The sequence below is a fragment of the Mustela putorius genome, unplaced genomic scaffold (genome assembly GCF_011764305.1).
Source record: "Mustela putorius furo isolate JIRA1106 unplaced genomic scaffold, ASM1176430v1.1 tig00000145_pilon_pilon_pilon, whole genome shotgun sequence".
NCBI classification, from domain to species: Eukaryota; Metazoa; Chordata; class Mammalia; order Carnivora; family Mustelidae; genus Mustela; species Mustela putorius.
In genome coordinates, this window is record NW_025421294.1 from 8,868,907 (window position 1) to 8,891,371 (window position 22,465).

Consider the following 22,465-nt stretch of genomic DNA (forward strand, 5'->3'; position numbering starts at 1 on the left):
AAAATACTACTCTTCCTACTCCTGGACCAACCTTACACCATGCTAAATAGACTGAGTGACATAATTAAACAAAATGACCTTGTTGCAAATCTCTCTCCCACACCAACTGAAATTCTAGCAACTAAAAATTCCTTCAGTTGCCAACCACGGAAATTCCTGGGGGTGACTATGCAAGAGAAAGGAAGCCAAAAAAGGTAGCCTAAGAAGAGTGAGTGACTGGTGTTATTTTCTTTGCCTTAGTAATAATAAGTGTAAGGTTGAGATTTCATGTGCAAGCCATCAATGGGTAATAACTCTGAAGTATGAGGTTAAGGAAATTCTGCATTTCATTGTAGACTTACTGAATCAAGCTGATTTAATCCTAACACAGAGATTCCCCAAGTTTTAAAAAGAGGAGTTACCTTTTGCTTACCTTATCCTAAATAAATTTACAGTAGGTCAAGGTATTAGTAATGAAGCCCCGAAGTTGTAGGGATGAGTCAGGATAAAAGGAGCCTATAACAATGACAGCTGCATTATTCTCATAGTAGAGGCTCAAAATGGGTATGTGTGTCTTTACTAAAATGCCACTTAGATCCACATATATAAACTCATCATCGTAACAAAAGTTACCATAAAATTAGCATACTAAACTACTTCTACATGAAAATTTTACAAATGTTTGGATGAATTAAAATACCTGTGCCTTCATATAGTTCTTATCTAAATACCAAGATATATGTTCTTTTAGCTATAACAAGTACAGAAATGAAAACTATCTTCTAAAACACAAAATCCTAACAAATGGGTTCTGAAAGTAGGTGTGTGCTCTAAGCTTTTAAATGCACATCAAAAAATTGAGCATGGAGGAAGATGATAGAAAGATCTATCAGTCCCAGGAGCACCACTAAAAGCATATATGTTACAGCTATATTTAAATGTCTGTGACACAAAAATTAACATCTTATTCCTACCCTTAGGTTTATAAACTTAAATTAAGGTCTCCCAAGATTTTTAAAAATCAAAAATCATACCTCTTTGTGTATAAATGAAAAGACAGAGTAAAACATGAGTTAGTATAACTAATTCGTTGACAATTGCTGAAAAAATCTTGTTTACAAATAGACGACATCAAAGATGTATAAAAAGTGTATATGTACGGAATAAGGCCACTGGTTTACCAAATAAATTTTTTTGTGATCAGATATAAGTTCCTGCCCCCCAAATAAATTGTTCTAAAACTACTCCATTCTTTGTAATAAGTCCTACTTATATAATTTTTAAGAACTGGAAATGAAATCTATTACTCCCATTGAGTAAGAAATTATGCACAAACTGATCACTTATTCACACTAATATGTTTTCATACAATAGTTGCAAAGACGATCCTACTTATCAAAATAGAGCATTTTTAAGTACCTGATCAGGTGTCAAAAATTTGGGGTCTAATTTATATTTAAACATTGTTTTGATAACAAAAACATTAATCTAAGATACGTATAGGCTTAACAAGTCTTTTTTTTTTAAAGGTTTTATTTCTTTTTTTTTTTTTTTTAAAGATTTTCTTTATTTATTTGTCAGAGAGAGAGCGAGCGAGAGCGAGCACAGGCAGAGTCAGAGGAAGAAGCAGGCTCCCTGCGGAGCAAGGAGCCCGATGTGGGACTCGATCCCAGGACGCTGGGATCATGACCTGAGCCGAAGGCAGCTGCTTAACCAACTGAGCCACCCAGGCGTCCCTAAAGGTTTTATTTCTTTATTTGACAGACAGAGATCACAAGTAGGCAGAGAGGTAGGTGGTGGTGGTGGGGGGAGCAGGCTCCCTGCTGAGCAGAGAGCCTGATGTCGGGCTCCATCCCAGGACCCTGGGATCATGGCCTGAGCCGACGAAGGCAGAGGCTTTAACCCTCTGAGCCACTCAGGTGCCCCTAGGCTTAGTAAGTCTTAATATGACAATAAACAATTGACACTGGTGTACCCAATGAGTTTTATTATATAAAGCAATGCATAGTTTTTTCACTTAACAGTAAAACAACATTAGATTTAATTAAAACAGTCAAAACAAAAAGTCTGAATTCATGTAGATATGGTCAATGGTATAGGGATTTAAAGACTACGGAAGTAACAACATTATCTTACAAACTTAAAAAAAATTTTAGGGGGGCACCTGGGTGGCTCAGTGGGTTAAAGCCTCTGCCTTCAGCTCGGGTCATGATCTCAGGGTCCTGGGATTGAGCCCTGCATGGGGCTCTCTGCTCAGTGGGGAGCCTGCTTCCTCCTTTCTCTCTGCCTACTTGTGACCTCTGTCTCTGTCGAATAAATAAATTTAAAAAATCTTTAAAAAAATTATTTTAAAGCTACTGCCATGGATTTAAAGCAAATTGCCCTAGGATACAGATTTCGTTTTCCTCTGTTTAGAAAAATACAAAACCTACTTAGTTAAAACAATAGGGGGGAAAAAAGGGAGATCTCCGGGTATTAGGTAGATGACAGGCTTAGGTAAAAGACAGATTTCATCAATTTCACTTCTGGAACAGGGTATGGGAACCCTGGACACAGACAGGGCAAGAGGATCTACAGCAGAGAGCCCTAAACATCAGACATTCAATTTTCATTCAATCCAGCTTTGTGGTTTGTCACACTTTATAGTATTACATTCTCAATATTTTTCTTTAATTTGGCTTGGTTTTTTTCCCCTTTCAAAATTCACTTTTACTTTACTCTAAAAAATACCATGAAATGCTAGACTTAAATTATATTTGACCCCTTAACAATGGGGGGTTAGATGGGGGGGTAGAGTCACAACCAACCACTCCATGCAGTTGAAAACGCAACTAAAGTTAACTCTATTGGAATTAAAATAAAAATTTTAAAAAGAAAAAAAAAAAAAGAAGAAAATCCAACTTACACTTCTGGCTAACTACTAATAGCTTACTGTAAAGACTTAACTATTAATAGTTTACTGTTGATCAGAAGGCTTAGTGATAACATAAACAGTCAATTAACTCACATTTTGTATGCTATATGTATTCTATATTGTATTCTTACAATAGGGTGAGCCAAAAAAAGAAAATGTTACTAAGAAAATTATAAAGAAAAAAGACACCTATAGTGTTGTATTTATTTATTTATTATTAATTATTATGATTTTTTAAGATTTTATTTATTTATTTGACAGATGGAGATCACAAGTAGGCAGAGAAACAGAGAGAGAGAGGAAGAAGCAGGCTTCCCGCTGAGCAGAGAGCCCAATGCAGGCTCTCCCAGGACCCTGGGATCACGACCCGGAGCTGAAGGCAGAGGCTTTAACCCACTGAGCCACCCAGGTGCCCGTTGTATTTATTTATTGAAAAAAACCCATGTATAAGTGGATCTGCAAAGTTCAAACCCATGCTGTTCAAGTGTCCACGGTAGTTGTATTTTTTGCTTAAGCATATACAGTTATATATCTTACAATTTTATTATTATTTTTTAAAGGCTTTATTTATTTATTTATTGGACAGACAGAGATCACAAGTAGGCAGAGAGGCAGGCGGAGGGAGAAGGGAGGAATCAGGCTCCCTGCTGAGCAGAGAGCCTGATGCGGGGCTTGATCCCAGGACCCTGAGATCATTACCTGAGCTGAAGGCAGAGAGATCATGACCATGGATTTAAAGCAGAGCTGAAAGCAGAGGCTTAACCCACTGAGCCACCCAGGTGCCCCTATATCTTACAATTTTAATGGGTATCTTTGTATCACCTAATGGGCATCTTTTGTATCATCCTGCAGACCACACTTGAAAAACCACACTGTTCTACAGAGACAGGCCCAGAAACACACATGGTGATACAGGGAACAGGAGCCAACATAACCAGTAAGAAACTTCTGTGGATGGGAAATGGCTGATGAATACCAGTCTTTCCTGGAGAAACCTCATGTCTTTTTCTGGTTCTATTTGCAGCTAGACAAATGGCTAATTCTAAGCCTAGAGCAGAGTGGGTTCAAGATGAGTCTGGAATATCTTGCTGTGCCAGAAAGTAAGGGAATTCTCAAAAAAATTAAAAAAATAAAAGAGGGGTTTGTCACAAGAACTTGAGCCAGTTACAGGGGTTGAAATTTATTAAATTTGGGATAAATATGAGCACCAAAATAATTAAGGAATTACAGACCAGCTATTCTCAGATTGTTAGAGAGAACTCTGTGGGGTGCCTAGGACCCTTTTAAGGGGACTTGGAGGCCAACACTATTTTAATAATAATACCAAGAATGTTATCTGCCCTTGTGGTATATAAATACAATGGAATACTATGCAGCCATCAAAAGAAATTAAGTCTTGCTATTTGCAACAATGTGGATAGACCAGAGGGTATTATGATGAGTGAAACAGGTCAATCAGAGAAAGACAATTATCGTATGATATCTCTGATATGAGGAAAGGGCAGGGCAGGGAGTTGTGGGGGGTAGGGAAGGAAAAAATGAAACAAGATGGGATTGGGAGGGAGACAAATCAAAAAAGACTCTTAATCTCTCAAAACAAACTGAGGGTTGCTGGGGGTAGAGGGTAGGGTGGGTGGGTTATGGACATTGGGGAGGGTATGTGCTATGGTGAGTGCTGTGAAATGTGTAAGCTGATGATTCATAAACCTGTACCCCTGGGTCAAATAATACATTGTATGTTAATTAAAAAAAAAAAAGAATGTTATCTGTCTTTTTCACTTCCATTCTTTCATGAATGTACAGTGGAGTTTTCAGTCTGCATAGTATTCCATTGTATATATATATCACATCTTCTTTATCCATTCATCTGTTGATGGACATCTAGGTTCTTTCCATACCTTGGCTATTGTGGACATTGCTGCTATAAACATTCGGGTGCATGTTTCCCTTCGGATCACTACATTGTTATCTTTAGAGTAAATACCCAGTAGTGGGATTGCTGGTGGGTCATAAGGTAGCTCTATTTTCAACTTCTTGAGGAACCTTCATGATGTTTTCCAGAGTGGCTGCACCAGCTTGCTTTCCCACCACCAGTGTAGGAGTGTTCCCCTTTCTCTGCATCCTCGCCAGCATTTGTCTAAAGAAAGCTCTTTCAATAGCTGTGAAAAGTTTAAAGAGATCCTGAGACCAAAATGTTTGAGAACTAAATATGCCACTAGGAGAAAAAAAAATAATAATAAAGGAATCCATAAATCCAAACTGCTAAAAGATAGAAATAAGTAGAGGGATAAATAAACTGGGGAGATAAAAAGGGCTCTTGCTTATTACAATACTAAATAGTAAATGTAGAAAAAGTGTCAGAGCTGAAATACCATCATTTTGTAACCATCACGATATAAGACCAGTTTTGGTAAGAGTAATGGAAGGGAATTTTTTGTTTTATTTGGAGGTAATTTCCCTTTCCTCTGTATATAGAGTGTTCTTACACATTTGAAAGGTGAATAAGGCTTACATATTAAAAGACAGTTGGGGGGCGCCTGGGTGGCTCAGAGGGTTTAGTCTCTGCCTTCGGCTCAGGTCATGATCTCAAGTCCTGGGATCAAGCCCCACATCAAGGGCTCTGCTCAGCAGGGAGCCTGCTTCCCCCCCACCCCGCCTGAGGCCTGCCTCTCTGCCTACTTGTGATCTCTCTCTCTGGCAAATAAATAAATAAAATCTTTAAAAAAAATAAATAAAAGACAGTTGGATTAGGAATTAAAAAATTTCTAATTTGGTACCTATAAATACTGCCTTCCTATGGTCTCAGTGACCCTGTAAGACCCTTGACAGGTACCAGACAGGCAGGTAACACCAACAGCCCTGAAGAATGAGACCACAGACTCAGGCATCTCTTCTTCTCTAGGCCCCTGCTCCTTCCCTAATCCAGGGAAGATATTTGGGCAGCCTTTAATCTTTAAACTTTGGAGCTTCAGAACTCATAAGTTATGTATCATGCTTGAGGAGGTATTTTCTTCTATAATTACCAAATCAAAGGTGGAGGCTTATATTGGTTGTGACCCATAAGCACACAAAATCCTTGGTAATGTTTCCAACCACCTGCCTACTTCCAGCCCAGTATTTCCCAGTGGTGGAACAGTGGGAGGGGAGATGAATGCTTTGGGGTAGAAAAAAGAGGTTGGGTTGACTGAGGTGACACATCTCTGAGATAGCTATCCCCTTATAAATAAGCAAGACTGATCCTGACAGGAGCCCTTGGCTTGGAGAAATGGTGGTAGGATGGCCAAGGTTAAGACCCTTTCTGTCTGACTGACGCCTGGACCTTTAGCCCACTGGCAGTGATGAGTGCAGCCAGGTGATAATCCTAAATCAGTTTGCCTGGTGATATAGACATGACTGCATTTTGCATAGAAAGTAGGCTTAGAAGTGTTGGTGCCCAATACATGGAAGTGAGGGCTAATGAAAGCCAAGAACCACACTCCACTGGTTATATTTGGGGACTTTTAACATTGTTATGCTGAGCATCGTAAATTTAAAAACAAACAAACAAACAAACCATTAATTAAGAGTACTAAACTAAGAATTCTTAGACTGAAAGCCATCTTCACATATGACTTAAAGGATCATCTGAATCTGAAGTTACTCAGATGTAACATTTATTAAGAGCCTGCTATATACCAGTCAGTGTTTATGTATCTTCCATATATTATCTCTTGTCTTCAAAGCATCTTTTACAGAGAAGGAAAAAAAGGCATAGGATGATTAGCTTATTTTTATTGACTTCTACTCTTAAGCATTTCCATTTAAGATTTTTTAAATTAGCATTTACAAAGTTTGCATACAGTATCAATACAGATATCCAATTAAAAACTAATATTTTATTCATAATCATAAGCTATTATTTTCCCATAGTGATCAAATGAGGCATTTCTGCTTGAAAATGTGATGATTCTATAATTTGACATATTCTATATATATTTATATAAGCATGGATGACTATCTCAGGAGGTCGCAGCAGGTAATACTTTTTTTTTTAAGCAATTAAAGAGGCCTTCCAGATAAGCTTTCAGAATTTTTAAGAAAGCCAACTAGTTCAATGGATTACCTTAAATCTTATTAGCTTCCTCATACTTACAGGTTTCCCAAAAGGGACCTCTGCTTCCATCTTAGAAAATCCAAAATTAACTCTTTAAATCTGACTTCATTAATTTTTTAAAAGCCATAAATACAATTTTTTAAAAAGATTTTATTTATTTATTTGACAGACAGAGATCATAAGTAGGCAGAGAGAGAGGAGGAAGCAGGCTCCTCGCTGAGCAGAGAGCCCAATGTGGGGCTCAATCCCAGGACCCTGGGATCATGACCTGAGCTGAAGGCAGAGGCTTTAACCCACTGAGCCACCCAGGTGCCCCCATAAATACAATTTGTAAAACTTAAGTCTGAAAGTACATGTGAAGAAAATCATAATTAAAAAAAAAAAAGAGATGAACACATTGCAAATTCGTGCCTGTGGTTTTCACTTGGACAATAAATTCTTGTTATTTTTTAAATTTCATAGTAATCTTATATGCAAACAAAAACTTAAAGTTCTAAAAATGTTATGTTATTTAGCCAACAAATATATACTGAATAGTCTATTATATTAACCCAAGAAGATTTATAGTAAAAAATTTAGTAGGTTTTCTGAACGCATTCCTAAATCAAGCATGGGAGTTCTAGAAATAGCTAGTATTTTACTGCATTTTCTTCCCTTCTATGACTACAGAAATCAAACATTTTTGTGTAAAAATCATTTGTTTTCCAAATGGCAAGGAATTTTCGACTCTCAGAAAAAAGACAGCTGTAATTACACTTGCTCCCCCACCCCCCAAAAGTAGGTAAACATTAAAAAGTAGACTTCAAATGATAGATTCCTGACTATTTAGTCATGTAATAATGTGTTCAGCCTGAAGAAATAAAAGAGAAGCAGCCATTTCAGATTTTGACTGACATGCAAGTAATCAGTTTTTGAAAGTACTTTATTCACCTAATACATTCTACAATTCTTTGTAAGCCTAAATTACCTCCAATGTATAAAGTATATTTATAATTGAGAATCTGAACATTTAGCAAAATAACACAAGAAAACTAACATTCAGTGATCCTGCTAAGACTATGTCTGAATTATGACATAGGAGTTAAAATGTCTTAAATATGCAGACAAAGGGAAGGAATAAAAGGGGCTGCTAAAAATCTTTTTAGCTAAATTAAAGAGGCTTTAAGATATATCATATGGCAATTCCAAGTTTTAAAAGGGCTATTTTTTTTAAAAGATTTTATTTGTTTATTTGACAAAGAGAGTATGAGCAGGAAGGGGGGCAGAGGGAGAGGGAGACTTCCCTCTGAGCAGAGAGCCAGATGCGGGACTCAATGCCAGGACTGAGAGATCATGATGTGAGCTGAAGGCAGAGGCTGAACTGACTGAGCCATCCAGGCTCTCCTTTAAAAAGCTATTTTACAGTGAGGAAATTTATGACTGAAAAATCTTCATTTTATTTTTAGAGACAATCACTATTTAAGCAAGCAAATTCTAATCTGGTACATCCTTAATATAAAAAGGAATAATATTTTCCCCTCTCAAAATTAGCACACACTCATAGTTCAGTATAAACCAATATGATCAAGTTTTTTATTTTCACTTTAAGGGTCTTGAGCAATTGGGGCTATCAATATAGAGGTGAAGAGAGAAACTGAAGGAATAAACAAAAAGAATTTAAAGAATCAGAAAATTATGCCACTTGTACAGCTTGGGCCTAGCTCAAACTTTATTTTCAGATTTGAAATGTAGAAGGTATGGCTGATTATTTGATTGGTTTCCAGATCCAAAGAGTTTTATAGAAATGGAGTGGTACTTGGTCATTTTACCAAAGATCATAAAAGAGTTGAGGACTCCTCTATTAGCTACCCTTACATAATTCACAGAATATATGACAGTTTTAAATATGAATAATTTAGTAAAAATAAATAGAGTACATTTTGTGGTGCATTAGTCTTAATTTTAAAAATACATATATTTATTTATTAAACCATGAAATTACTAATACTCTTCATTAATCTATTTAATTTAGTTACTATCAGGCACTACTTATCATTAATGAATAGAAATCTGTTTTGATATAGAAAGAAATCACATAATCACCTAATGAATTGTGATATTCATCTGCTTAAAAGGAACTATTCTAGTATTTGTGAACTACATCCTGAGTATAATACTGGGCTCAGCTGGTGAAAGGTTGAGGTGTCAATAATTTTCAATCTCTTCTTTAAAAGATCTTCCATAGAGGTTGAATTTATAAAACTGCTCAAAGCAGAGCTTCTGTAGTTGAGACAAGGGTGCACAACACTACTTCACCTTTTGCCCCCTCCCCTTCCCAGGAGGCAACCTTCTCATGCTCTGGGAGCCAACAAGCCCTATGAAAATCACATATTCAGACCAAGTATCACACTTTTGAGACTGTGAAATGCATTCAAGCACATGTATTGGTTCCCTAAACAAAATCAAGGTCTTGCGAATGGCAGAAAGGGTATCATGTATTTTGCTTCTCCTTACCTTTCACAGAGTTCATCAAGCCATCTATTAAGAACTCCTGAGTAATCAGGTGGAAGACAATGCAGGATTTTCCCAGCAGTTCCACAGTCCAAGGAAATCTAAGGCCAACTTCATATGTGGAGCTATAATTTAAAGCTAAAGCATGACTTAAGGCCCGCTTCCCATGTTTAAACAAGATGAGTTCAGTGAGAAATCATTTTCTCACTTGAGAGAGTTCTTAGGAAGACATTATAAGTCTGTATAGCAAAGAGGGAGAAACAGCTTTTGGATTCACAAGTCCTCAAGGAGGCAGGCCTACTGGAGAAGCACTGGCAACAATTCCTTTAGCCCCTCAAACCTAGAAGATTCAGTGAGGAGGAAGAATTTGGGGTAGTCTAAGGCCAACCCAAGCAATGAAAAGACACAAAGGAAAGGAAAGAAATTCTAGTAAGAGCAATTTATTTATAGTATCCCATTATTTTAGTCATTAGTTTTAATTTTCTCTACAATAAAACTTTGCCTTGGCTAATAACTAATAAAACTGGGTAACATAAATTTTACCTACGTTCTCTACTCCAGCTCACTGGCAGAAAGCAAGGCTAATAAATTGTGACTTCACCAAAAGGAAGCCTGTAGAAGTATGAAATGGGAAGGCTGGCCACATTTTGCTTGTGCAGGTTGCAATAAAGAGTATTATCCTGTTATTCTTCCCTACTTATTCCTTACTTTCCATTGATGTTCAAAAAGATTAAAACTATAGTCACAAATACTGAAGATCTGCAAAACGGTAAATATTACTTTAAGATAGGTGTGTCCAAATCTATTGTGCACAAACGTAGACTACATCTACTCAAGGGTGTACTTGGTAATGCCTATCAAGATACTCACCTAAAAAAGAGCCAAAAGAACCAAAGTCTTGGGGCACCTGGGTGGCTCAGTGGGTTAAGCCTCTGACTTCAGCTCGGGTCATGATCTCAGGGTTCTGGGACTGAGCCCCACATCAGGCTCTCTGCTTGGCAGGGAGCCTGCTTCCCCCCCTTTCTGCCTGCTTCTCTGCCTACTTGTGATCTCTCTCTGTCAAATAAATAAAGTCTTAAAAAAAAAAAGTCTTAAGCATTTTTTATTCTTAGTAATAAATAATAAAGCTTAACATTTTTCCTACTTCTTGCTACTTCTTTATAAGACTCCAGGGTCCAGAGGTCATCTATTTTAGTCTAATTTTGCAAAATACCAATAACATTATGTTAATGTAGTTTATTAATTTCATCTGACTTATTTAGGAGATGAACACAATCATATTTATTATCATATTATGTATATGGCACTTATTAGACACTTTATATTTTCTTTAATTCTCACAACAATCTTTATTTTTATAATTGAGTAATTAAAGCTCAAAGAAAAGGTGACGAGAAAAGGTGTGTTTTCAAGTCTATCTAATTTTTACACGGAAATTTAAGTAGACTAGTACAGTCACCTCTTCTGCTACAAAACCTGATGTATCAACATCATCCACATATAATCAAATTCATACTGCCTCTCTTATTTTCTCCTGACTCCCTTTAACAACCAGTTTAAAACTACTTTGCATTAACTTCCCAAATTCTCCCTTTGTTTTGAGACAGGAGAGCAACCTAACTATTGTATGACAACAGCACCACCTATTGGCTGTAAAGGGATGGAATAATCTAAAATAGCACCTGCTTCCTTACCCTTCGAAAGACCAATGCATAATTTGAGTTCATATCTTCTGCCTTTTATTTACACCTATTTAAAAAAAGTTTCAACTGAGTTAAGTCCACTTAAAAATTTTTTCCTCATAAGTACATCTTTTTTATCCATCTCTCCTTTTAAAAACCTGCAGAGTTCTTGCATCTCTCTTGATTCCATTGCTAAAAAGTAATGTGTTTTTGCTGATGTGCAGCATTTCAAATGAACTGTTGATTAAAAGGAATGTGAATTATTCTGGAACTTGAACTACCATTCAGAACACAATTTCAATGGATATGTGTTGAATTTGAACAAGCTGCTTACATGGAACTTTTGGAATTCAAGTAATTTGTAGGTTGGAAACTTGTTATAATACTAAAACATGTAAAAGTATTGAGTCTTTCACTGTACTTTCCAAGGCAAATAAAGGAACAGAATTGTAACACAAAAGCAATACAGCATATATTCCACCCCTGCTCAGAGCTGATAAACATTTTGTCCTGCAGAATTTGAATCTTGTACTACACAGAGTAGAACACTCAAATATTTGTTGACAACAATAATGAGGTCCTTGATATTTTGCAGTGGCTCATTAAAGTCACACCAGTGATACAGGAAGGAACAGCTTCCATTATTTTGTCTTTTATCTCTATGATGAAAACTACCAGGATAACATTTATAACTCTAATCACTTAAGGAGCTCTAATCATTAACTTAAAGCAATGCTCTACTTGGATGTCCTTATATTTCTGTGACAGAGAGTTCTGTATCTTCCTGTAATATGTCCTAAGTATCTAATCCTTGAAGTCCTATCTTTATGGTAAGCTCTGCAAATTCCCATCAAGGAAATTTTGTTTTGAAACAGGAGAAACATGTAAGATTGCTCAAGTAAATTGATCATTATGAAGTCACTTTTGTTGCTGGTACCAATCAAGTAGCAACATGTTTTTGTCCCTTGGTGTGTGCCCAGCATCTCAGTTCTAGAAACTGCTCCTGAAATTCTATTTTTAGTCCAATTTTTTTTATGCAGGAAAAGACCACCAGTGCCCGTAAATACTGTAACCAAAAGTGTTCTCACCAGCTTCGACAGAGACTATTCTTGATTAGAAAGAGAGATCCTGTTTTCTTACATTGAGATCTGTGGCCTAATCCTGATGTCCAATGCCCAGGTGTATGACTTTCTCCTCACTGTTAACTATATTCCAGCCTTGCAAATCATCTGCCCAGCAGTACTTTATTGGCTCCCCAAGACTTTGGAAACCTATGGTGTTGGCTGTTTCATCAATAATTATGACATCCATCTCTCCCTATTCCCCACTGCTTTTCCTTTCAAATCTCTCAAATCCTTTGATAGTACTATTATTTTACTCATTTCCTAATTTGAAAACTTTCATTGTTTTTACAATATGAATATACTTTACACTGTATCTTTCTGGTTAGGTTGACAAATATTGTTGTGTTTTTTACCACAACAGAAATTTTGTTTGGAAGTTGATTTCTACTAATAAAGGGCAAGTTATAAAGGGCAGAGGGATTTGAGCCAGGTGGACAGGCATCCTACCACATCAGGGCCTGGGCTAGCTACACAAATTGCTGCTGTTGCTGCTCTTGGTGGCAAGGTTCTTGGCCTTCTCTGTAGCTGCTAGTGCCTCCTCCTTTGCCATCTCCTTGGCTTCCTTGGCTGTCTCAACAGAGGTTTTTGGAAGGGGCCTCCCCCTGCAGCTTGATCAAGATGTATTCAAAGCCCTTCACAGTCTTGGTCAAAGTACTTTGTAATAGAGTGAGGCCAAATTCCTGGACAGCTCTGGAGGCACTCTAGAGGAGACCCAAGCTTCCTGGTGGATTTTGGTCCAGCCCCTATTCTCAGAGCTCATACAGTAAACACACCATTCCTCTACTACCATTATCTGGGTGTGGTTAATGTTCCACATGAAGGTGGTTATGGTCTGGTTCTGCAGGTCCACAACAGAATCCTCTAGGATGTAAAAACTACACTGATTGAGCAATGTTGGCAGCATTGTAAAGTGTAAAGACAAGGTTGTTGTCTTTACAAACAGTCATTGGGCTCTAGCGGGGCACCCTGCTGGTCCAGGTCAGGAGACCCTGGTACTGGAGCTCCTGGTCAGCGGTCACCTCCCTGTGCACTGTGTCTTCCCTCAAGACATGTCTACTGTAGGGATTTGGGCACCGCTGCCAGAAAGCAGCAAACACTTGGTCCCAGGAACTACACAGCATGCTTTCGCACAGGAAATACTTCACCACCAGCAGGGCAGCTCAGCATCCGTGCAACACCATGTGGGGTACGAAGGTCCGGTAGGGACTCAGGGCAAGCCCACCAGGCCCGCAGCTTATTCCCCTCAGTGCCGCACCCATGCAGCAGCCTCCAGCCTGAGGCACTGTCTGCCACAATTGAAAGATTTTACAACTATTTTTTACAAACATCAATTTATTTTACTACTAACTCCCTCCCCAACAATGCCAACCTTTTAACAAAAATATACTAATATTCCTCTGATTTGTTCTTTTTACTTTAATGTTTACACCACCACTCTCATCCAGGCTCCTCTTATTTCATGCTTATATTAACTGAAAATCCTTTCTAACCATACTGTATTCTGGTGTTTATTCTTTATTGTTCAGAAGTCCTTTCTTTAGGGAACCATTTACTATTTCATTCCTTTTGATCATGCTCTGTCCATTGAGGTTGGGAGGGAGGTTATTATCCCTCTATCCAGAGGTACGATTGTGAACTAAATTTGGCCATAGTATTAAAAATCTTTAGCCACAAAAATTATTTCAGGGATGGGCACATGACACCGGCTAAGCCAATCAGCATTTCCTGAGATACTGTGCTGGAGGCCCGGGAAGACTCTTAACCTCTATGATCATAACTAACAAAGACCACATAGACCTGAAACTGCTGGGGCTGTTTATCTTACATTGTGGAGAAACCCTATCTATGAATGAAGCTAATTTGGAAGAAAAAAGGGTCATGTGATACAGAAAACACAGTCTCATGCTATTGAGCACTTGAATCTAGCTCAATTTTGGTTCAATTATATTTTCTATTAGTTAGGGTAGGCTAAGCTGTAGTAGAGATGGAGTCTAAAAATAAAGTAGCTTAAATAACTATATCTCTTTCTTATGTGACTGTTCTGGGTGGATGTTCAGGTAAGCCAGCATTTCCCATACAGTCATTTAAGGATCCAAACTGAGGGCTCTCTAGCCATCTTCAACATTTGATTTCCAAGATTTCCCTAAGCACTGCCATTTCATTCAGCCAGAAAGAAGGGCACTGAGAAAACAAAAGGAGATTGTACTGGTGGGGCCAGGAAGTGACTGACTTCACTTCCAGTGACAATCCACTACAGAAAATGCGATCATATAGCCACACTTAATTTTAAGGAAACTGGTAAATGTAGTCTACCTGTGTGTCCAGTAAGAAAGAGATAGTGGATTTTGGTGGAAAGGTAGTGGTCTTTACAAATACACTCCTGGATAAATCTAAATCAGTAAGAACCCTGAATACCAGGCCATATCATATTGACCCCAGGAAGGCTGTTACTGAAGTTAAATATTTGGTAAAATATTATTACCCATATTTTAGTGTTATCATAAAAAATACTCCAGAAGGAAACATAACAAATCTATCAAAAGATGTTGTCAAGGATACTTATTCATTACATTGCATAAAGTCTAATCATAAAAACCATGGAAAAAGTCACATCAAATATCAGTACTAAGAATACTAGAAAAATAACAAATATCATTTTTCTCTTATAGGACTAAGAAAGATTCGCAATACTACAACACTAAGGGTGCAAGAAAATTACCAAGTTCTTATATTGTTAGGAAAGTAAATTAGCCAGAATGAACTGTGTTACCAAGTTACCATTTGTGTGTGGCCAAAAATGATCTCTAATGGTGTATTTACATGAGATTTTGTACTTTCTTTATTGGTTGATTATTTTTTAATAAGAAACATGATATTTTTTTCAGAATAAAAGTAAAATGAGTTTACAGTTATTTTTGGAAGACAAAAAAATAGTCATATTCCTTTAAAATAGTTATTTAGATGACTGATCTCATAGCTATGGTGACGTTCTGACCAGAAGGCTGTCCCTTTCTGAGTTGGTTGCAACAAAGCTCAGAGATGCATTTGCAGGTCACTTGGAGTGAACGTGCAGGTAACTGGAGTTTATATTACAGCTTCATATCTGGCTCCACTTTTCCCTCACCTCGATTGTACTTTCTTCCTTCAGTACAATCTTATACCTCTTTCTTCCACTCTTCAATCTCAAATTCTCTTCTGGAAGAAGGAGCAGCATGATTTTATGACACAATTTTATTGTATCACAGCTCTATTACTCTTCCTACACAAAACTTAAAATTCCACAATGCCTATACATTTCTTTTCTTTTTTTTTTTTTTTAAAGATTTTATTTATTTATTTGACAGAGAGAGATCACAAGTAGGCAGAGAGGCAGGCAGAGAGAGAGAGGGAAGCAGGCTCCCCGCTGAGCAGAGAGCCCAATGCGGGACTCGATCCCAGGATCCTGAGATCACGACCCGAGCCGAAGGCAGCGGCTTAACCCACTGAGCCACCCAGGCGCCCCTGCCTATACATTTCTTAAAAAGAAAATCCAAATTCTTCACTTAGTGTTTACTCATTCTAATAAAACACAAAATTTTAAAATACATGAAAAAATACAATAAATATTTATTTATATAAACACAAATATACACACATACACTGAGTTCCTAGGTCTAACACTGTTCTGTATATGGGAGAAAGAGAAAGAAGGCTCAAGTTACTCACAGTCTGGTTCAATGGTCTTAGCAATTTTTTTTTCAGGATGACTCACATCAGAAAACCTAATGGCCTCGCATTCCCAGAGGCGTACCAAGATGTATGCTATGTACAATTTGCAGCATGATAGCAACAACTTTGTCTCTGATCTGAGCCATAATGGCGGTCTCAGGGATCAGATGGTTATTTATTAATACAGATTCACTATAATACAGATATAAGTATAAGAGAGAAAATGCTATCTGCTATGATACCACATAGGAAAAAATAAGGAATCTAGAATTGTGGAGTATAAAGAAATGAGAAAGTTTCTGTAAGAGATATTCATCAAATAGGAGTTAGGCAGACAAAGGAGGACGAAAACAGATTTCAAGGACCATTCCAGAAAATGGAAAATTATAAAGACAATTGGATTTTACACAAGGAAGATGGTGAAAATATTTCTGGGTACTTGAATAGATGCTGCCTTAAACAGGATGTCATCTTTTTGGCACCAATGAAAAGCCAACTAATCCATAGGACAGCATTTTTAGATATATGACGCTGATTGCTCTGAAAAGCGAAATACTTCCAGTCTATTTTAATAAAAATAATTTTAAAATAATTTACAGTTTTTATTCTGCCTTAGTAAATTAAACACCCTTTGTGCACACACTTTATCTTTGGATCTCATGCTAATTACAAATAAGTAACATAGTATACTGTACTTTACCATAAATAGATCCTACTGGCATTAGCTTTTTGACTTTTAAATGATCCCACCACAGCACAATAACTCAGTTATCTCTTATTGCCAGTCAGTGTTACTGCTTCTAACTACTGTCAATTAGCTTTTTTCAAACCTTTTATGTAGAAAATAAGAAGGGAAATTGTCAGAGGAAGAAATATTATTGAGCTTGCTACATCCCTAACCTATTTTTGCACACTATACCAAGTCAGTAGCTCTGTAGCCTGTACAACATTCAAAGTACATAAATTTTGTGATTTATTTATTTCACACTACCTTGAGATTTTGTTGGATTTTGTTTTAGTTAATTCCCAGGCAAATTTTCCTGAATTCTTAAGCTGTCATAAGCCTTATGTAAGGTCTATCATTTGGCACACAGTGAAGTCGAAAAGGGTTAAGGTGCACAAGTTTCAAGTTTAGACTTTTGCTATAATCTCTGAGTGATACTAGACATTTAATCATAATTCCCTCTTCATCAAACTTTAACTTAAAATGTACTACTCTACCTCACACCCATTAGGATAGCTCCTGTTAAAAACAAACAAAACAAAACAAAACCCCAAACCCAAATCAGACAAGTATTGGCAAGATGTGGACACATTAGAACCCTTGTAGCACTGTTAGCAGGAATGCAAAATGGTGCAGCTGCTATGGAAAACAATACGGTGGTCTTCAAAATAATTAAAAATAGCATTATTATATGATCAAGCAATTCCACTTGTGGGCATAAAAGCAGAAGAACTGAAAGGAGGGTTTCAAAGAGACAGAAGTACACTCAAATTCACAGCAGCATTACTCACAACTTCCAAAAGGTATAAATGACCCAAATGTCCACTGACAGATAAATGGATAAACAAAATGTGGCATATAGATACAACGGAATACTATTTAGACTTAAACAGGAAAAAAACCCATAGAATCAGGAAATAAAATGGTGGTTGCCAGGGGCTAAGGGAAGAGTGGGGAACTGAAAGTTCCTGAGTTTCAGTTTTCCAAGATGAAAAGAGTTCTGGGGATTGAGATGCACAGGAATGTACTTAATTCTACTGAAATGTGCATTTAAAAATGGTTACGATGGTAAATTTATTTTATGTGTCATTTACTGTATCTTTCCATATATATAGAATTTATAGATTTTGAACACTTGGGAGACCCCACCATAAATTATTTCAGGATGTTATTTATTTATGTATTTTACAGAGGGAGAGAGAGAGAGTGCTATACAGAAGGAGAAGCAGAGGGGGCGAGAGCAGAGATGGAGGGAGAGGGACAAGCAGACTGCATGCTAAGCATGGAAACTGGCACAGAGATCCATCTCATGACCCTGAGACTGTGACCTGAGCCGAGATCAAGAGTCTGACACTTCACCAACTGAGCCACCCAACTGCCTTTTCCTTAACACTCTTAAAATTATTCTTTCAACGCTCATTCAAAGACACTATGCATTAGGTTAAAAAATGTCCTCATAGGGGCGCCTGGGTGGCTCAGTGGGTTAAAGCCTCTGCCTTCTGCTCAGGTCATGATCCTGGGGTCCTGGGATCGAGCCCTGCATCAGGCTCTCTGCTCGGCGGGGAGCCTGCTTCCTCCTCTCTCTCTGCCTGCATCTCTGCCTACTTGTGATCTCTGTCTGTCAAATAAATAAATAAAATCTTTAAAAAAAAAAATGTCCTCATAAAGACAAGGGTGAGGAATGCACAAAAACGTGAATGTACTGAATGCTACCATACTGTATATTTTAAATTGGTTAATTTTGTTATGTGATTCTTACCTCAGTTAACAACAACAGCAACAAAAATCCTCATATATATTTGGCATTTAAAGATTCCCAAGGCCAAGGGCTACAGGATGAAGAGCTGTGGCTAGTCTCAGCCACGGACTGCATTAAAACCTCACAGAAGTCTGACAACATAAGAAGGAATAAAATAGGTGCACCTGGGTGGCTCAGTTGGTTCAGTGGCTGCCTTCGGCTCAGGTCATGATCCCAGGGTCCTGGGATTGAGCTCCACATCGGGCTCCCTGCTCAGCAGAGAGCCTGCTTCTCCCTCTCCCTCTGCCTGCTGCTCTACCTACTTGCACTCTCCATCTCTCTGTCAAATAAATGAATAAAATCTTTAAAAATAAAAAAGAAGGAATAAAATACTGCAGTAATTCCTTAAATGTGGTGCTGCAACAAAAGTAGTTTATGGTAACAGTAAGACAGAAGAATGTGAATGGATATACTTTACCACCACCAGCACCATAGACTAAATTGGTATATAAAAGGCAACAAGCCTGTGATTCAGGGCTCCTTTCACCTGGCAAACAACTCACTTACCAGGGCTGCAAAATCAAAGAGATAGTAGAATCAGACCTTGGAAAGCCCAAGAATGTGAAGACAAGGTACTTCGACTTTCTCCTTGGCACAACAGGGAGTCACTGGCAAGTTTCATAAAGCAGGACACTAACAGGTTCAAAGACGTGTTTTAAAAGAAACACTTTGGGGACGCCTGGGTGGCTCAGTTGGTTGGACGACTGCCTTCGGCTCAGGTCATGATCCTGGAGTCCCAGGATCGAGTCCCGCATCGGACTCCCAGCTCCATGGGGAGTCTGCTTCTCTCTCTGACCTTCTCCTCGTTCATGCTCTCTCTCACTGTCTCTCTCTCAAATAAATAAATAAAATCTTTAAAAAAAAAAAAAAAAAGAAACACTTTGGTGACCACTTTGAGGGTGAACTGAAAGAAAGACTGGAATACCAGACTACCACAATAATCCAGAGAGAGGTTTATAAAGTGGAATAGGCCAAACTTTGGGAATAAGGCATGGTACCAGGAGCTTTTCTTAATTTCTTCCTTATAATTTCCACTTTGAAGCCTAATATTATTTTTTGCATTTTACAGAAGAAGAAACAGAGGCTTGTCACAAAATAAACTTGGGTCAAGGTCACACAATTAGTTGGCAGAGAAACTAGAATTTTAATTTCAGTCTATATGGCATCAAAGCCTGTGCATGTACATTTTCTACTACCCTGTGGTGTCAACCAATATGTAAACAAAATAGTTAAGTTGCTTTATATAACAAAAATATAAGTTTGGGTGGGGGAGGAGGCTACATAGGGGACAGGCTGATGAGTATTGGGGATTGTATATAAGTGATGAATTACTGAATACTACTCCATCCAAGTACTAACCAGGCCTAACCCTACTTAGCTTCCGAGAGCAGATGAGATTGGGTGCATTCAGGGTGATATGGCCGTAGACCTGAATACTACTCCAGAAACCAATATTATACTGTATGTTAACTAACAAAATTTAAATTTAAAAAAGTAAGTTTGGGTATACTGAATACTTCCCATCAACAGCACAGTTAGCCCTCATGAATATAAAAATCCATGTTTTATTCCTTAAATAACTTCTTTATTCCTTAAATAACTTTTTGGTATTTAATGAGATCTTAAATTACATGTACTAAAACCATTTTTACCTGGAAATAATTTTTTTTAAAAAATATAGTCCTATTAAAGGAAACTTTACACTACGTAAGGCTGAGCTTATAAAAAATTACTATGTCCTCCTGTAATCTATTTATACCATTTTTAATAAAACATTACATGAATATAATGGCTCAAATAGCATATAATTAGAGGCTGTAATCCACAGGGATATATTTGATCTTTAAAGTTGCACATTAAAATACTTTCTCTCTCTCTATATATATTATATATACAACATACATATATATTATATATGTATAACATATATAACATTTAACATGTGTAACATGTTATATATATATATATATATATTACAAAGAATACAAAATTCTATATAAATGCAAAATACTTAATTTGGGAGATTAATGTATATTGGTTTTTAATATACCTTGGCTTCAACAGAGAAGGAAAGGATGATAGGCATGGGTGGTTTTACCATGTATGTTGTGGCAAAAACAACTTGAGACACAACCACAAAGTCTGACAAAACAGCCCTAATTGTGTGTTCCTTTGCCACCACTCACCTCTCAAATCACCTATTTTAAGGCACTGCAGTCAAACTCTGGTGTTCTTACAGTGTCAAAGATAATATTTTGCAGTGCCTGGTTGCTTCTAGCAAAAAGATGAGAGTAACGTCTAAATCACAAAGTAGAATGAGGAACGACACTTCTCTATCATAATCTCATCAGGAAAAAAGAAAACAAAGGTTAAGGGGAATATTTTTATTGAGGAGTTGGGATTAAGATCACCTTCGCTGAGACTGGGAAATATGGTGATCAGCCCAGGTAAAATGGCTTCAAGAGACTTAGCTGCCTAGGAGTTAGCTTTTGACAACTCCCAACTTCTCGGTGCAAATTAGTAAGCATTTCCATTACCCCATTCTTAAACAAACTTGCTTATTCAACAAGAATCTCAATTTTATAACTCTAATGCCTCATTCTTCACATAAAAACAAAAACTATCCATGCCTTTGAAACTATTTGAAGTAACCTATCTGATTAAAGATCCACATTTTAAACTCCTATCCTTTTCAAAAAGTTTGAGTTAGCACCAACCCCAGGATACAAAAGTAATTTGACAACTGAGTTATTTGCCAAGAAGTGATATGAATATTTATCTGGGTTTTTTTTCTTGATGTAAAATGGATAAACAAGCAAACGTATCTCCTCAGTGAAAGCCTTACCCAAACGTAATTTTAATACTCTCCAAATTGCAAAAAGAAGGAAGAGCCAAGGGAATGAATTTTTGTTTGGGGAGGATGAATTTTTAAACTTTGTTCCAGTATATATTAGCTCTTAAAAAAATTAGATACTGGTCTTATTTAGAGACACGCTTAAATTTGTAATATGAAAGGGAAATAAATACATTTGTCAAAAATAAGAAGGCAATTTTAAAGGGGAAAATATGATAAGAAACAAGACTCTTGATTATTTTTACTTCATGTTTAATAAATTGCTCTGGGAGTAAACTTTCTTTGCTCTTTTATTCTATCTGCCATGAAGTAGGGATGATAAAGTCATTGACACATGGCTAGAAAGGCTTTCCTTTCACTATAGTGAGAGTATATACCCTGAGATGAAGGCCACTTTAGCTAATTCTAGGCATTCACAGCATCACCCAAACACCCCATTTACCTCTTTTATTTTTCCCAGTTTTAAATATCTCAGCAGAAAACCCTGCCTGGAGGAGACATTACCCCGTGACAAGCTGGGTTGATTAATTTCTAGATAGTGGGCTCTGTGACAGGTTATAATCCTACTGACAAAGACAAGATTTTCATATTTAGACAACATGAAACATTAGAGGGAAGAGAGGAAAATGGCTGCTGTAACACTGAGGTCTGCAGGCAGTGTGCACCTACGACAAACCATGAGCTGTTTCAGAAATGCCTGAGGGCAATCCTCACCTCCAACAGTTAAGGCACTGTCTTACTTCACAGGTCCCTACAATTAGATAAGATTACCTTGGAATGCTTTCACACCAGCTAAGTAGAAAAGCAAATGTTGAGTAAACTTCAGATATTTTTTAGGCAATTTGTTAAAAGCACAGACTATGGAAGGAGACCCCCCTGGCTCTGAAATTTATGGGCTTTTATTCTTTAGTATTATGTAACTTCCTTGTATCCCACTTTCCCTACCTATAAAATAGGGATAATAAGAGGAGTCAAGATAGTGGAGGAAGAGCAGGCTGAGATGATGCCAAGTAGCAAGAGATCAGCTAGATAGTTTATCAAACCATTCCAAACACATACAAATCCAACAGGGGATCGAAGAGAAAAAGAGCAATTCTAG

General features: G+C 37.3%; 1 protein-coding gene and 1 pseudogene across 1 annotated transcript in view; both read right to left on the bottom strand.

Annotated features, from left to right (window-relative positions):
- NDUFAF2 (NADH:ubiquinone oxidoreductase complex assembly factor 2) overlaps positions 1-22,465 on the bottom strand; it is a 158,881-nt gene that overhangs the window by 55,484 nt on the left and 80,932 nt on the right. The window lies entirely within an intron of this gene.
- Positions 12,605-15,574, bottom strand: LOC123390753 (annotated as a pseudogene).